The sequence below is a fragment of the Zootoca vivipara genome, chromosome 10 (genome assembly GCF_965207765.1).
Source record: "Zootoca vivipara chromosome 10, rZooViv2.hap1.1, whole genome shotgun sequence".
NCBI classification, from domain to species: domain Eukaryota; kingdom Metazoa; phylum Chordata; class Lepidosauria; order Squamata; family Lacertidae; genus Zootoca; species Zootoca vivipara.
This window is the reverse complement of record NC_142593.1, coordinates 26,133,280-26,151,340: the sequence shown is the minus strand read 5'-3', so window position 1 is coordinate 26,151,340 and position 18,061 is coordinate 26,133,280. Positions and strand designations below refer to the sequence as shown.

Below are 18,061 nucleotides of genomic sequence, written 5' to 3'. Positions count from 1 at the left end.
TGCTTAAACTAGGCATCTGATGTCCACACATTATATGATATAAGGGTACATGCATCAGAAAGGCAATGTGACCACTTTGTACCACTGACTTTTATACATACATAAAAAATGAGAGGAAAACCCCCCATAACAACTCTTTTTCATTTTAAATAGGTGGCAAAGTCTACAGCTCTGTGCTCAGGAATGCCAAAGGGGCATTAAACAGCAATGAGCCAAGTGACCTCTTTTCAAGATCTATGGTTTAATAATTTGCTTTTAGCTTTCTTCATTGTCTGAAAAGAACAACAACAGGAAACGTTCCAGGTAATAAGCTACAGTACCTGTTAAAAGTCTGAGAGCTATTACCCTGACACAGCCAATTGCTTTCTCCTCGCACCTGTGTTTTTCAGTTTCAAAGTCACACAGTGACAATGGCAAAGTATTCAACAGCTGTTTTGTCAATTGCTAAATCTTACTCCAATTTATTGATACCACTGGAGTTTTATTTACGATGTTTTGTAGTTAATGTGTATTTAAAAGGAAACATTCACTGCGTTTTTTAAAAATGCCTACCTTCATGGCATAGTAAGAGGGGATAACATTTCAATAAGAGTTTACTGACTTTGCTGGTTACTGTGAATTGGCTGTTCACTTCCTGGATTAAAAAAAATGTTAATGTTTCTTAATGGATGTTTGCTAAAAGGGGCAATTTACCTGCAGAGGTGAGGCCTGAGACAAAGGCACATCAGATTATATTCAAGCGTAGTAGTTTAGGGCAGAAACAGAGAAGAAAACCTGTTAGCTGGCTGAATATAAAGTACTTTGAATCTAATATGGGGTAGACTAGATTAGGGGTGCCCAAACGTTTTTCAAAGAGGGCCAGATTTGATGAAGTGAACATTGTTGAGTTTTTTTGTTTTTGTTTTAGGATTGAAGTTGCTGAGCTTTTTTTAGGATTTACCCCCAGGACATATACTGTCATGGGGGGCTGGATTAAATCGACCCGTGGGCCAGATTAGGCCCCCGAAATGGACTTTGGACCTACTCCTTTGTAAGAGTGCCTCTTTGCATCCACTTATGTTCCACTTGTATTGTTATGAGTTTTTTAGGGGGCAGACTCCCCATAAGATTTGGTAAATGTTAGAATTAATCAAGGTTTGATTGAACTGTGCCAAACCCTGACACACACACACACACACACACCCGCCATGGATTTAGTTTGTGCTAACAACCCAGTGCAAGTAGATAATGGTGTTTCCATGCGCTGCTCTGGCTTCGCCAAAAGCGGCTTAGTCATGTTGGCCACATGACCCAGAAAAACTGTCTGCAGAAGCGGACAAACGCTGGCTCCCTCGGCCTGTAGAGCGAGATGAGCGCCGCAACCCCAGAGTCGTTCGCGACTGGACTTAACTGTCAGGGGTACCTTTACCTTTACCTTTACCTTAACAACCCAGGCCAACTTGGCCTAGCCTCTAAGATGAGCCATCAGCATGGGGCAATCATCAGAGTGCAAGACAGCAAGACAAGGAAGGGAGGGGCTCTTCCTCCTGGTGCATATGTTAGTGGGCAAGGAAATAAAAGGTTTAAGTGCTGGATGACGTGGCCTGAAGGAAAATAGTGATGCTTTTCAATAGGTTAGAAAAGTGGGAGAGAAGGTGGGCCGGCAGAACTCTTGTAACAAAAGGGACAGGCAGCATGGGTGTTTTCTCCGCTTGTAGACCTAAGCCTGTTGCTCCTAAGAGCGGAGCAAAGAATCATCAGGAGATGCGAATGCTGGAAATCCCCTCACAGTAGACTCAGGTTGTAAATATGTGCAATTTGTAGATAAACCATATATTATAAAGGCAGTCTCTGTAGTGCCCGATTTCCAAAGGAAACAGGAACCCTGGAAAAGTGCCAAGACTCCCGGAATTTTACACTGCTCAGAGAGTGGGGTGACGTTTTACAGTATGTTTTTTATGAAGTCATACCTCACGTGTCTCCGGTGCTCTCTCACCTGAAGGAAACAAAACTAGGCGATGCTGTCCCTAGAAGTTCTCTCACCAACCATGGAAGCTGGCAGCATGTAAGAGTATTAATTGGCAGCATGGGTGTGCCTATTACCTCAAGGGCACACCTCAGCATAACTCTGTATTGAACAGACGTTGCAATATATGCTTAGGCCCTGTAATTATTCCCTTCCTATTGTTCGACCTCAGCTTTCTGTCGTGAGCGAAGTAAAGCATTCGTTGTGTCTATGCAAACATAATCTTTGTGATATAATCAATTTGTACCAGAGCGTCTTTGGAAATCTATATTGCTCAAGATGCCACTAGCAACCTGTAGCCCAAGTTTAATCTTTTGATAGACTCTTCCCAGGGAGGCTCACCTGGTGCCTTCATTCTGGATCTTTATGTGTCAGGAGAAAATGTTTCTCTTCAACCATGAATTTGGCTCATTAACATTTTGTGGCTTTTAAAATGTGTTTGTGGGAGAGAGTTTATTGGTTTGTTTTTGTTTTATTATGTATTTTGGACCCAGGTGGCGCTGTGGTTAAACCACTGAGCCTAGGGCTTGCTGATCAGAAGGTCGGCAGTTCGAATCCCTGTGACGGGGTGAGCTCCCGTTGCTCGGTCCCAGCTCCTGCCAACCTAGCAGTTTGAAAGCACGTCAAAATGCAAGTAGATAAATAGGAACCGCTACAGCGGGAAGGTAAATGGCGTTTCCGTGTGCTGCTCTGGTTTGCCAGAAGCGGCTTTGTCATGCTGGCCACATGACCTGGAAGCTATACGCCGGCTCCCTCGGCCAATAATGTGAGATCAGCGTGCACCCCCAGAGTCGGTCACGACTGGACCTAATGGTCAGGGGTCCCTTTACCTTTTTTACCTTTACTCTCATTTTGTATTTTTCCGTTGTGAACTACCCTGGGATCTTCAGGTGAAGGGCGCTATAATAACAATAACAATAATGCAAGTCAGGTTTTGTGTTTTGTTTTTACTCTGGTTGCTTACGCAGTTTCTTGCTTGTTATAAGGTGGAGTAATCTGGGGTAGAGACAAATGGGATAGAATCGAAATAGGTCCTTACATGCACTGCTCAGGGTCCTGAGTTGCCCTTTTATTTTGTCCATCTGTTAACACAAGAGTGACATAGCCAGTCCTGAATGAGGAAAACAAAACTTTCAGTACCTTGTTTTTCTCCTTGGCAGTGCTCTCTGTGTCACTGCTTGCTGTTCCACCATATTAGCATTTTAATAATAACCACCTTTGAAGTTCTGTTGTTCCAAGCAGGTTTTTGGAGAAGGCTTATTTACACACCTCTAGTTGACAAGCAACATTGTGTGTGGTGTGGTGGTGTGGGGGGTGGTGGAACCCTTTTTATTAGATCAGCAAAGAGCAACTCTGGTGATGGGGATGGGACCAGTCATGTCCAATGTTGTTTCAAGTTGGTTTTAAGGTAAAACCCTTTTGCCACGACTGCGTGATTATGGTCAGCCTTGTGTTCCTTAACATGACTCACTGTGGTTTTATGTTGATGCAATTTTCAAGGGAAGTCAGTCCCTAAGGGAAAAAATAGTTTTAATTTTTTTTGTTCTCCAGACAGCTTTATTCCATTTATGCTTGCCTTTTTATGTTGTAATCGACGCCTCACCTGAGGGAATTTGTCCCTCCCCACTTTTACACAATGTCTTTAAATTCTGAATACTTTGCACAGTGGTTGCTGCCAACAGCCCCCTGTGGACAGTTTCTCTGTCCTAAGGTACATTTTGAGGGAAGACCAGGGGAGTATACAATAATGAGACTTATGCCCTCCCACCACCACAATGTCTCGGTGCTGGTCTTCCCAACCCCACTAGCATCCTTTCTTATTTGTTCTAAATGTTATGTCATGTTGCAGAACATCTAGGCATGATGGTTAGGCTCCAGTTTAACATCTGTCACAGAAGTTAAAACAAAAAGGGATTTTCATTTATTTATTTATACGTGAACCACATAGGTACAAAGGGGCAATTTGGAAAGGGAAGGTAAAACAATTTCCGGGGGTGTAGTGTACACTACAAACTTATGTAGTGTAGTTTTGCATCAATGTTCATTCAAGCCGGCTCCAAGACTGTTGCAATGAGCTCTGTGAAAAGCTGCACTTAAAGACCATTTGGAAGCTGCAACTGCTGCAGAACGTAGCAGCCAGGTTGTTGGCAAAAATGCATCAAACACCTGATTTAAAGCAGTTGCACTGGTTGTCTATTAGATTCCAAGCCCACTTTAAGGCTCTTAATCAGTTTTAAGTCCAACTAGCTGAAAGAGTGCCTCTTTCTATACAAACCAGTTCAGAGACTGAGATCAGTGAAGGAGGCCCTCCCGGTGGTTCTGCCGCTTTCAGTGGTCAGTGGTAGCAGCGGCAGCTTGTGAGAGTGACTCAATAAATATGGAACTCCCTTTCTATAGAGGTGCATCTGACCATAGCTGTCAACTTCCGGATTGTAAATAAGGGATCAGCAGCGGCACGGCACCGGAAGTCGCTTCTGCGCATGTCCAGATATGCACAGAAGCGACTTCCGGTGCTGGCTCTGCCTGATTTCCAGTGCCTAGACATGGGCAGAGCGGCACCGGAAGTCGCTTCTGCGCATGTCCAGACATGCGCAGAAGCGACTTCCGGTGCCGGGCTGCCCAGTCCGCATGTCTGGGCACCAGAAATCGCTTCTGCGCATGCCCGGGCATGCGCAGAGGCAATTTTCGGCTGGCAAGAGCGGCTTCCTTATAAATCCAGGGGAATTACGGTATATTTTGCCATTCAGGATAACAGCGGGAAACGGATTTAAATACGGGGGTTTCCCCACGAAAAACGGGAGACTTGATAGCTATACATCTGACACCATCTCTTTATAGCTTTCACCACTTGTTGAAGAGGCACCTCTTTACCCTGAAAATTGAAGAAATTGATTTTGTTGTCCTCCCTGTAATGTGCTTTATATAATCATTGTTCTGTGGTTACTAGTTTGTTTGTTTTTAAATAAACAAATCCGTGGCATTTTTTAATTTCTTGGGTTTACCCCAAATCTCTAACAATATGCTGTAAAGGTAAAGGTAGAGGGGCCTCTGACCATCAGGTCCAGTTGTGTCCGACTCAGGGGTTGCAGCGCTCATCTCACTTTATAGGCCGAGGGAGCCGGCGTTTGTCTACAGACAGCTTCCAGGTCATGTGGCCAGCATGACAAAGCTGCTTCTGGCGAACCAGAGCAGCGCACGGAAACGCCGTTTACCTTCCCGCCGGAGCGGTCCCTATTTATCTACTTGCACTTTGATGTGCTTTCGAACTGCTAAGTGGGCAGGAGCTGGGACCGAGCAACGGGAGCTCACCCCGTGGCAGGGATTTGAACCGCCGACCTTCTGATCAGCAAGCCCTGGACTCTGTGGTTTAACCCACAGCGCCACCTGGGTCAACAATATGCTGTAACATACCCCAAATCTCTAACAATATACTGTAACCATCTTCTAGCTAAGGGCTGGTAAAAAAATACAACAACAACAACACATGTGTTTATAGTAATCCACATACTCACATCCTTTTATGTGAGACATCTAGGAAAACCAATGTTTGAGGCCTCTCCATAGGCCAAACATCGCTTTTTCAAGTGAATATTTACAGAAGATGAAGTCATTTCCCCCCCTGTCAAGCCCCAATTAGGCTTGACAACACTTGCAAATTTGAACCAGTTCCTGGGCTTTTAAGTGGGCATTTAAAGTCTGGGTAATCACTGAAGACAGATGAGATCAGGAAAGGATATTAGAGCTATCAGGGCAGTGACCTTCCTAAACTGTCAACAGTTCTTGCCCATTATATCAATCAGGGCTTGGGGAAGACATATACTAGCAGTCAGAAATCCTAAGATTGTGCAAGAAACAGAAGCCATGATTACGTCAAGTAATCTCAGTGAAATCTTGGGCTCAGTTTTACTATCTGTTTAGCTGGTGTATAAAAATGGCAATCCAAAGGGCTTTTCCATCGCAATATTATTTTCCACCTCCCTCCCCACACCCTTAACTAAGCAATATAGCTAATCTATCAAATACTGCAAATAAGGATGAGAACAATGTGAGCCAGCAACTCAGAATGTAAAATTCTGTTTACAAAAAGGTAATGAAATTAGTAACACATTTTCAAAATGGTCAAAGGCCTGGAAACGATGCCTTATGAGGAACGGCTTAGGGAGCTGGGTATGTTTAGCCTGGAGAAGAGAAGGTTAAGGGGTGATATGATAACCATGTTCAAATATATAAAAGGATGTCATATAGAGGAGGGAGAACGGTTGTTTTCTGCTGCTCCAGAGAAGCGGACACGGAGCAACGGATTCAAACTACAAGAAAGAAAATTCCACCTAAACATTAGGAAGAACTTCCTGACAGTAAGAGCTGTTCGGCAGTGGAATTTGCTGCCAAGGAGTGTGGTGGAGTCTCCTTCTTTGGAGGTCTTTAAGCAGAGGCTTGACAGCCATCTGTCAGGAATGCTTTGATGGTGTTTCCTGCTTGGCAGGGGGTTGGACTGGATGGCCCTTGTGGTCTCTTCCAACTCTATGATTCTATGATTCTATGATTCTATGATTCTATGATTCAGCTCCTGTTGTAGAATTCAGGGCACAATGTACCTTAACAAAGTATATGTTCTGTGTGTGTGTGTGTGTGTATATATATATATATAAAACCCCTGAGGCTTCCATTTAATCATTTACTTCTTGATGACTAACTGCTGTTGTTCAGCCCATGGCGTCAGTGTTGCAAGTGGATCCTCTCGCCTCCAGGAGGGAAAGGACGTCAGCATTCCCTGCTAGTGCTGCTTGCTTTGGGCTTTGTAGCATTTCCCCTGTGGGATTAGCAGATCTAAAGGAACAGAGGTTAAGCCATTTCAGTTTTAAATAGGTTAAAAGGAGGACGTGCTTGCCTGACATTCCGACAAGTCAAATGAAATGACAGCTCTGAACATTGGGAAAGAGTGGAGTCGCAATCTTGATTTTCCTGTTTAATCATCCCTGTATACAAATACTATTATCTAGCTTCTGCTTCTGTTAAATGTCAGCAGCAGCAGCAGCAGCAGCAAAGGCAGCAAATTAACTTTTCTATGACCCATCAGCATGCGCCCAGCATGCCCTGTAAGGGAGGTGGATTAAGGCGAGTTCAGATCTGAAAATTAATTCACATGCCTTTTATAAATATTCTGAGTCCTCACTCAAGATAGTGAGCTGGGCATTTGTGAGTCATAGGTCTTTCAGTTCCTTCTCTCTTCTCTTTGCCCCTCAGATAACACAGTGGTATGACCTAGTGGTCAAAGTGTAGATCACACATACTGTACGTGTGTGTGTGTGTGTGTGTGTGTGTGTGAGAGAGAGAGAGAGAGAGAGAGAGAGAGAGAGAGAGAGAGAGAGAGATCAGGTTACAGTATTATTTTCCTGCTGCACTGTTAACAATGTTATATTAGCTGCCTCTTCAGTGAAAGGTCTGTGAATTCTTTGCTTCTAAAGCTTGAAATCTATACTTTAGACGTACTTGGTCCTGTGCTGCAGTTTGCTGTGTAGCCAACACAAGAAAAAAAGATCATGGGAAGTGGTAACAAATAAGAAGGGCTGTGGGTCTCCACATGCTTCCCAATTTCTGTTATGAAATTGCATAGAAGGCAGTAAGATCTTGCCTTGGAGAAAGAGAATATTTGCAATGCTTTTTCTTAGAAGATAAAAGCAAGTCTTTTTTTAAATTGTTTTTTAAACATATAACAACAAAACATCACCAACACACCAAACCCTAGCAATACCTAAAAGAGAAAACAAGAAACACATAAAACACATAAAACAAAAAACACAATAAAAACATTAACATAAACATAATAAAAAAACAAAAACATACATATACAATACTGTAATTCAAAAACCATTAATCTTTTCTGACATTGTAGGTTGACTTCCTCAGCCCCCCTTCCTGTGGTTCATCTTATACTCTCTTTGGCAATTTCATACTCATCATCTTAACATTGTTTCTTTCTATCTTAAACATGTTTATACACTTTAAATTTTAAACCAAAATTATATAATTATCCTTTTCATTATAGTTTACATATTTATTTTCTATGACAACATCATACTCCTCACTTATGCCCATCTCTATAGGCAGGGCCTCTGAGAGGAATTTTATCGGGGCATTGCAAGGGGTTGGGCTAGATGACCCTTGGGGTCCCTTCCAGCTCTACAATTCTATGGTTTTACGAATAAATATAAAAATAAATATGAAAGAGGATCAGAGATAAGAAAGCACATTTGATTTGAACATTTTTGCTTATGCTGCAATACAGATAAGGTGAAACGATTCACAATGAAACATCCTTTCATATTGCAGTGCAGATCAGATCATCATAAGAGATTAGAATTAGTAAAAAAAAAAAAGGTAGATTATTAAAAATCGAGCTTTTCCAGGGGTTTGTGAAAAAAATTCAAATTGTAGCATGAACATTAATTGTTCTTTGTTTTTCTGTTGCATCAGCTCAGGGCTTTTTGGGCTCCTAGTAGTTGGCTTGGCTGGTTTATATTTGGAAATGATTTATTGATGTATGCATGTATACCTTATGGGGTTTGTATAGAAGACAATTAATAAATCAGTGATGATGGTGATAAGGTAAAGGTAAAGGGACCCCTGACCATTAGGTCCAGTCGTGACCGACTCTGGGGTTGCGTGCTCATCTCGCATTATTGGCCGAGGGAGCCGGCGTATAGCTTCCAGGTCATGTGGCCAGCATGACAAAGCCGCTTCTGGCAAATCAGAGCAGCACATGGAAACGCCGTTTACCTTCCCGCTGTAGCGGTTCCTATTTATCTACTTGCATTTTGATGTGCTTTCGAACTGCTAGGTTGGCAGGAGCTGGGACCAAGCAATGGGAGCTCACCCCGTCACAGGGATTCGAACTGCCGACCTTCTGATCGGCAAGCCCTAGGCTCTGTGGTTTAACCCACAGCGCCACCTGGGTCCCTAGTGATGATGATGGTGATAATATGTATTAAAAACTGTATACAATACTACTGTAGATAATAACTATTATCATCTTGTAGGGTGCAGACTTTGTTTTAAAAGAGGATGCAATTGTCTCTCATTCTGATAGGTCAAACGGAAAGGACAGTTTGAAATACTGTATTGGGAAAGAGAGAATCAGTGAACCTAATTGCTCTGTTTAGTCCTAGAATCACAGAATCATAGAGTAAGAAGAGACCACAAGGGCCATCCAGTCCAACCCCCTGCCAAGCAAATAGTATTATTTTGTTTTCCTCTCGGTATACAAATAGTATTATTTTGATTTTGTCTATGCTACATGCCCAACCAATTAAAGCACTTCCGTTATTTCATGAATGAGGGCAATTTCTCATTGTTTGGTCTGAGAATTAAGGGATCACTTGTTTTTACTGCAGCAGATTAATAAAGCTACCACACAGGAGTGGGGGTGGTGCTGGGGAAGGCCAACAGAGTCATATGGCACCTTTAAATATGATTACATTTCATTGTCGTGTAAGTTTTTGTGGAGAACAGTCCCAGTCATCAGATACATGAAGTGTTATTATAGGAATACACTCCACCCTGTTTTTATTGTAGCTGTTATGGCTCTGTGGATTACAATATGAAATAATAATAGTAATAATTATAATAGTATCAATAAACATTAAATATGGCTTTTCCTTCTAACAGAGTGCCCAATCCATCCACAGAAAATACTTTGATTTCAATATGAGATAGTTAAGTACTTGTCACAAAATCACGAGGAGATGTCGTGGAGGAAATGGTCCGATCCTGGGAAAGAATGAGAAGAGCTCAGAAAGTTGGAGTTTGATGACGCTGTGAAGGGGCTCAGTAGGTCGGAGAGGCAAAAACTGCTCCCCAAGAAATGTCAGAACCTGAGGAGCGGGCCAGTGATCCAGACAGTAAGAAGTTGGATGCAGGAATGGGACTAAGTGGCTTGACGGAGAAATGCTCTAACTCTGTGATTTTGACTCCCTCTGGTTAGATACCTGTTGTGGAGCCTCTCTTCTGGGGAGCCTAATGGAGTGAGACTAAATCCGTGCCGATTCCACTCCTGTGTTCATGGACACAGAAACGCCCAACCCCCTTGAAGGAATGCCCAGTCCCTGGGTTCCAGCTGCTTGCTGCACTGAGAGCTATGCCCGCTCCACTCTGAAAAGAAGGTGCAGGAGGCATGTCACTTGTTGGATCAATGCATTAATTCTTAGCCATGCAACTATTCTTTTCTTGCACCTGCTAAACCTTGTAATCACTCCCTTGCCTATGTACTGATCTGTCACGTGCATTAAAATCTTCAACAGAAACAGAAGTGGACGTTCTTCATCTGAAAGTAAATCAGACAGGCCTTCTCCATTGCCTGAATTTAGAGAGAAACAAAGAAAGAGCTTCAAAGTCCCTTCCCCATTGTATGCCCCCCTGCCCCCTGGTCAGGTCTGGGCCCTGAACCCCCTCTAGCCTGTCTTGACAGCCTTGCTGTCCTTCATAGCAACCATACAAGTCTGCAAATGTATCTCATAAGATGCTTTCACCATGACTGTTGAAAGTGAGCCTTTGTCACACTCTCTTTCAGTTTATCAGTGTCTTAACTTTTCAAGAATACATTCATAACAATACATTTGACTTTTCAAGATTAGTAATACATTCCTAAGGGACGGAAGTGATTCTAGGGACGGAAGTGATTCTAATATCTCTGAGGTAGTTTCCTAGTTACTCTCTTGCCTTTTTGAAGTTTCTGAATTCTTGGCCCAGTAGTACAGTGAGTCTATTCTCTCTTGTGGGAATTCCTGTGGTGACGTCTCAATATAACATCTCTCTCCATCTGTATTGGGGTTTTCTGTTGCACACTAATGAGTAAATATGTTGTGTATGCAGTCCTACTGACTCACTGTTAATGATCAAATGAAGTGTGATATATTTTGTGAGGTTCACTTTTTTTAAAAAAAAATGCAGTTGTGGGGTGCGCAAATGAGATCAGAACTGCAACTTTCTTTATGTGGTTGGGTGTTAACTGCTTTCTTACTTGCTATCATTTTGATTTCACCTCACCACCACCCCCCCACAGAACTGCTATTTGTCCCACAGATGAAAACAGATGTATCCCTGTGTCAAGGGACTGACCTAGATTGGGGGAAAGGAAAGCTATGAAGGGAAAGGGTTAAACGCCTTTGTCCAGTTCTATAGACTCAGTCTTAGATCCACCCCCAGCTGCTTTTATCTTGTAAAAATGCAGATCTCCCACAGCCTGGCTTGTGGTGCCCAAAGTCTCTTATCTGTTACACTACAGCAGCTTAGCTGTTGTCCAATGTTTCCTTATCGCTTACTTGTTCTAGAGGCACACTCATTTTGGAGACATGGATACAGAACTGGATAAGAATCCTATCTCCAGCTATGAACTCTGCAAGCAGGTGTTTTGATCATAATGCCACAGATTAGTCCCAGAATTTGAACACCAAGTTTATATATTAGTTCCACCTCTAACCTAAACATTTGGTGCTCTGCTGCCTTCTTTTAGGACACATCTAAGGTTGCTAGGTTTTCTTGGCAAAATATATGTAGCTTTCAGAGTTCCTTGTCGGGTAGCCTCTTCCCACATATAGGTGTATTGATGGGCAAGCCAAACCTATTGAATTTCTGCCTGTTGTGCAGCTTTTAAAGTCACAGCAGTGTTACAGGGGGTGGGGGGTGGGGAGCAAAAACCCTGAACCGATTGCATTAATTTCATTGCATAAAGCTTATAAAAGACAGAAGAAACACTATGGTAAATCACTAGAGCTGTATGAAAACTATAGCTAAGACAAATGGCCCAAAGCGATGAGTTGGTACCTGGAGTTGTGATCATTGTGCTCTGAGAAAAAGCCCTTATGGCTAAGAATGGGTGGATGAGCCCCTTTGCATTATGTGACAGTTTTGTATCCTCTCAGTCAAAGATCTGCTGGGAAAGACAAACCCCTCTGGAGATGTAAATGCTGTTAACTCTTTCGCCATAAAAACTCAGGTGTAAATATGTGTGAATAAACTATATTTCATAAAGGCACTAGTTTCCCCTGTGCCTCATTGCAGAGGAACACAAACCCTGGATAAGGGCCAAGACCCATGGAATCTCACATCGGTCAGAAACGATTGGTGTGGCTTGTAACAGTATTTTAATCTTCCCATTTAAACCATGTTCATAATGGAAGTTAAAAGCATCAAAAAATCTAAAACGTAAGTAGTGCTTTGGAGCTGAGCAGTGGAGTCCCAGGCTTTGCTAGGTGCTAAAGAAATGAAGTTGGAAATGCATTAATTTAGAAACTTTTCTAACCCCTAGTGGTTCAGAACTAAAGACTTGCATGGTGGCAGTTGCAAGATCTGAGTTCTGAATTGTTTTGCTGCTCAGACCTACCATAGCTAAGTTATGCTAATTTAAATACAAATGAGCTGTTGTAAAGGACCTGAGTTGTTGTGCTGTGTCCTGGTGCAATGTACCGTAGCCAACAATAGCATTACAGGATGCCACAACAAAAGTGATTCTGACCTGAACAAGGCAGAGTCCAAAGATCAGTTTTCAAGAAGGAGAGAAAGAGGTAACTTTCTTAGCCAAAGCTGAACTGTGGACACTTATGAATAAAACCCACCTTCCTCTCTTTCTCTATCCAAGGGGCCAGCGATAGGAAAGGAGGGAAAGGGCTCCACAGCCCCATCTTAACCCTGGGTCACTGCTCGCTTGTTGAAGTGGCTTTCCTTTCTCCCTGACTGGCTGGCATACAGCTTCTCAACTCTGGGGCAATGGGTGTCCTGCAGAAGTTGTAAACTCTGAACACCATATACTTTGCAACCTGCCCTCCCTGTTTCAGACCAAGCCAGACTTTAAGATATTATGAGCATCTGGTCATCCTCAATTACTGGATTGTCACTTGATGACAGCATGGCATCACGCCTTCTTGGCAATAGCATTCCCACTCTGAGATGCCCTTCTTCATTTGTGAAGTAGAGTCAGTTTAAATGACTTCAACCCCCCCTCCCCCGAGTTTACCCACACTTTCCTAGACTTGGATTTTTTAATGTTTCCTTTTTTTGTTTTGAATACTCCTCAGTTTTCTTTTTACTTGTGATGTAGAGTTGAATTATTATTATTATTATTATTATTATTATTATTATTATTATTATTATTATCCTGGCTTAAGGATTTTTTTAATGTTTGCATTTTTATTGTAATTGTATTTTTTTTGAGAAGTTTATTACATTAAGTTGTACATTGAAATAATTAAATATAAGTTACGTCACAGCAGTGAGGTTGCTAAATTTTGCATTGGAAACGTTGCAGCTTTCTTCCTATGTGCAGTGGTACCTCGACTTACGAATGACTCGACTTACGTATGTTTCAAGTTACGAACAGAGTTCCGTCTGCCATTTTGGATGCGGTTTAGATAGGATTTTTTCGATTTCGGAATTTTTTTAATCCCCCCCATTGGCTTCGACTTACGAATTTTTCGACTTATGAAGGTCCATTCGGAACGGATTAAATTCGTAAGTCGATGTACCACTGTATACAGATGGCAAAAAGTACTCATACTGAAGACAGAGATGCAGCAGTGGATCCAGGAATACCTCAAGGCTGCTAATCTGAGTGACTAGGTGAATCCCGCCTTAGTCAGGCTCTATCTTTTATTGGTTCATCCATAAATACCCCTGACTGGAGCTAAACATCCAGACCTGCATAACCATGAACAGACAGAGGTGCCAAAAGTTTCTGTTTTGAAAATCATTTTCAGAGAATTAATTTGATTCAGTGTTGGTCATCTGCTCTGTTTCATTATTTTATATTTTAAAGATGTTTTAATTTTTTTCTTTTACACTGCCATGATATATATGTGTGTATATAAGAGTTGGTGGTTTAGAAATACTCTTATAAATAGAATAAAATATAAAATAAAAGCTGGCTTATTGAGCAAGAGGATACACAACCAAGACATAAGGAAGTCCTGGTGGTCCAGTAATTGCACTGCATTTTTCCTTGTGCCTCATCTCACACACTGTTCCCAGTTCTTCTGTCATGCATCAATTATATGGTATACTTCATATCAATGAAATGTGGGTTAGAAATCTCTTTAATAACAGCAGCAGCAGCAGCAATAATTTTGTGAAAATGCACTTTTTAAACTGATTTTTTTCACTCGAGTCAGTCAGCAGAGTCAGCTTTAATTATTTCTGACTTAACGGCCAATGTAACTGAGAAGTTTCCAAGTTCTATTTTTTGGCAGAGATATGAGTCAGCTAAACTGTGAAAGCTGACTACACACAACAGCTGTTTAAATTATCTTGTCAATTCAGAGATGGCCTCTTCTGTTTCCGTCTTGCTTGTATGTCACTGTGAGAATTTGTCATGAAAGGCTGTGGCCTATCGGACTCACTATATTTAGCCATTTGAAGCTTCTCTTGCTGCCTACCTTTGGGACTTTGGCCTCCGGCCATCGTGATTGCCTGGAGAGGCTGTGCCAAGGTTTTCCCTCAGCTATACATGGATGGGTACGTCAGCCTTTCTCCAAAAGGAGCTTGTGCCACTGAAAAAAAGTGCCACCCAGCTATGTGGCCGGGCCAGATATTTGACATGCATATTTGTTGTGTGCCATCACCCTGCAGTATGGCATCATCAAAAATACTTTGTCTTTGAAAAATGATCTGCATGAACTGGAGATCCAGGAAATCAAAAATGCATTTGCTGTTCTCTGTTTTCATTGAACGCAGGCAGTCATCTCTGCGAGGAGGTACGCTAGCATTCATAAAGAGAGAAGTTTTGTACCTGATCTCCACCATTAACTCTTAGCTCATCATCTGCATAGTTTATGGATGCCTTGGGGGAAATCTAATAGGGTCTGTCTGCCAGAAGAATGGACACCAATGGTGGAATGAATTCCCCATCCCTCCTGCAGCTCCCTGTGTGTGCCCAAAATCTTCTCTAAAGCAAATTTGTGGTGTGTGTGTGTGTGTGTATGTGTATGTTTGAAAGGCTGCAGAGGGGATGAGAGGAAGGAGAACTCCATCACATGAGTGGAAGTCAAGTTCAATCTGAAAGTTACCAATGCATGTATGAGAGCAGAAAGCTAAGGTAGCAGCAATTACTCAAGGATCCATCTGTATGTCTAGCCGTGAGCATCTTTAGAATTCTCGTAATTCTCCTGTGCTGGCCTGCTCCTTTCTACTTTGGCTTCCTCCTCCTTTGTTGAGTGCATCTGACAACCATGACATCCTGTCCTCCTAAGCCGTAGATTTTGCTGAACCTCCTGCTTGATGGTCCAGCCTTGCTTGTTAATGCCATTGGATTATATGCTTTGATATGATAATATCAGACCTGCGTTACAACCCCAACAAGTGAGCCAGCTGCCTGGTGTCAGCGTTGCGAGACTCTCTTTGACACCAGTGAACTTGATGGTGGCTCCAGAGATGTCACTGGCTGCCACTGTTTCCATTGCTTTGATATTCCAGAGAGTTTTGCAAGGACAGCTGGATAGCTGGGCTGGACAGCTCACTGCTTGGGGGCAGTGGGGGAATCCTTTGATTCTGAATGCTAAGATTTACAGAAAACCTCTCACTAAAGAACACCTTGTTGATGACACCTTGTTTGGGCAGATTGGCCTCAAAGCCTTTTATCAGAAATAGACTTCTCTTGCTGCTTCCCTATTATGTCCACCTAATGGTAATATTTTGCCTTGCTGGGATGAATAATCTAAATGGTGTACTGAATGTGTACTGGACCGCATTGTTTACAAAAATGTTGCAAACTGCTTCTCCTCTCTAGAATTAACTGAGTAAAGGAATTTGAAGACTTTACAATGTAGAGGATAATTTCAGGCAGGTATTAGTAGTGTGTGCCAGGTGCAAGAGCTACTGATCCATATTAGTATTAAACAACTTGAAACATAAGAATTCACAATAGTTGGTGTCAAAACCCACTCTCAAATCAAACAGATAATTCTCCCAAAAGAGCATGCACTTGTAGATTTATATGCATTAATACCAACAATTTTAATATTTTTTTAGCCTCTCGGTGGGTCACAAGCTGCTTATTCCTATTGTTCACAAGTCATCAACTTTGCCACTTGAGTAGTTACATAATATTGAACCAATTTCTAAAGTGGTTGCTGAAATCAACACAATGCAAGACGGGCTTGATAGCACAAACACTTTGTGTTGGATTGTGGATGCTATGTATTGTCACAGAAAGAATTGCCTAGGATGCAGCATATATCCTGACTTTCTCACTCTGCAGACTTCTCTACCCTCCCCTTTCAATTCCTACTTGTACTATCGACACTGCCTAATCTGTTGCATATTGAAGGTTAACACTGAATATGTGTCAAAGATGGATTCTTCTTTACCTGTATTCCTTGTTCATGTATGAGCATGGTCACTGAAATTTCTATTTAAATAACAGACCACAATTTTATAGGTTTTAGGAGAAGACAACTCCTATTCCTGGAAAGTTTTCCTCATTATGGTTGACTGAGTTCAAATGTGGTTTTTGAAAAAATGCCACACTAGTTTCCAATCGTTGTTTCCCCCCCTTAAAATTTGAAAATCATTGTATTCTTTTTACAATGAGTAAGGCACATAGGAAACTTTGTTATAAACTTTATTATTAATTAATTTTTTCCAGATCACTCAAGAGATCCATTTCTCCCTTGTATTTTTTCCAGTTAGGTTTTCACCCAAGAGTGCCTTCTGTTTGGCTTATCACAAGTTTGTTTATTTGTGTTTTCTGCAAACACACACACACACACACACACACACACACACACACACACACACAGAGATTTATCTTGTTTTATGTCCTGTTTTTCTGTCCCAGCAACAGTCACAGCTGTGCTGCAAATATTTACATCAAAGGTTGGCAAATAAATCCTTAAAACAAATAGGGCAGGCCCAAGACATTTCATTGCCCGAGGCAGCACAGCGCAGCTCCCTCCTCCCACCACTGGTGCCAGGCTGACATTGTTAGTTGGGGACCTGAACAAAAACACCATAACAACAAACATACAGTAACCATTTGCCGCCTTTTCATGACACTCAAAATCTGATGTCTGAGGATATTTCACTGATATGAAAAATCAGTATCCTATACACATATGCCTTTTTACCCCAATTGTTAATTTTCTACATATCTTTGACTAAACTGCTTATTAACAGTAAACAATATATTCCTGGAAGAGGATCTGGCCCTGAATCTGAATTTATAAAGAATCTCTGCACACTTCAGAAGATCATCACAGAAGAACTGACCGACTTAACCTAACCTTGTTAAACCTGGTCTAGTGTCAGGAATTTAATGCATCTCTAAGCATGTGATATGATGTAGGGGTAGGAATAGATCCAGCATTTTATAGCAAAAGATATTATAGCAGTATATATATCTTCTGGTGCATTTTTTCCCTCCCTTCAGGTGGCACCGATGCAAAGAACAATATACCAGTCAGAGCAACAAACACAAATTTATGTAATAGCTTGGGGGTACTTCTGAATCCAACTGCTATCACTTGAGGCCAGAGAGGCATAGGAAGGGGGGTGCAGGTGGGGGCAGAATGCCCTGGGTGTCATTGCTGAGGGGGCTGACATTCGGTGCACCGCCTGCCCGCGACTCCCAAGCCTCTCCCGAGCTGTCAAAATGAAGCTTTGCCGGCGGCCTTCCCCCTTTGTTTTGACATCTCAGGGGAGGCTTGGGAGTCGCGGGTGGGTGGTGCACCTGGAGCTGACATTCGGCTCACTGCCTGCCCGAGACTCCCAAGCCTACCCCGAGCCGTCAACGTGGGGGCGGGGTTGACATAAAACATTCTGCACCGGGTACCACCTGACCTTGCTACGTCTCTCCTTGAGGCTCAAGTGGCTTGGCTGCCATAGAGCACCAGCGTGGGCTGGTGGCTCAGCTGCACTCTTGTCTGGACAGGTGTAGCCTAACTTCTGTTGTCTAGGCTCTGGTAACCTCTAGGTTAGATTACTGCAATGCATTATATGTGGGGTTGCCTTTGAAAATGGTTCAGAAACCGCAGCTGGTGCAAAATTCAGTGGCCAGGTTGCTCATTGGGGCAG

The 18,061-nt window shown here is 42.3% G+C and overlaps 1 long non-coding RNA gene across 1 annotated transcript; it reads left to right on the top strand.

The window, feature by feature from the left end:
* The first annotated feature begins 153 nt into the window (after positions 1–153).
* On the top strand, positions 154–12,069 carry LOC148684404 (uncharacterized). The gene is made up of 3 exons (XR_015946120.1): positions 154–303; positions 908–1,030; positions 9,671–12,069. It is a non-coding gene; the product is annotated as an uncharacterized LOC148684404 (long non-coding RNA).
* The last annotated feature ends 5,992 nt before the right edge of the window (positions 12,070–18,061 follow it).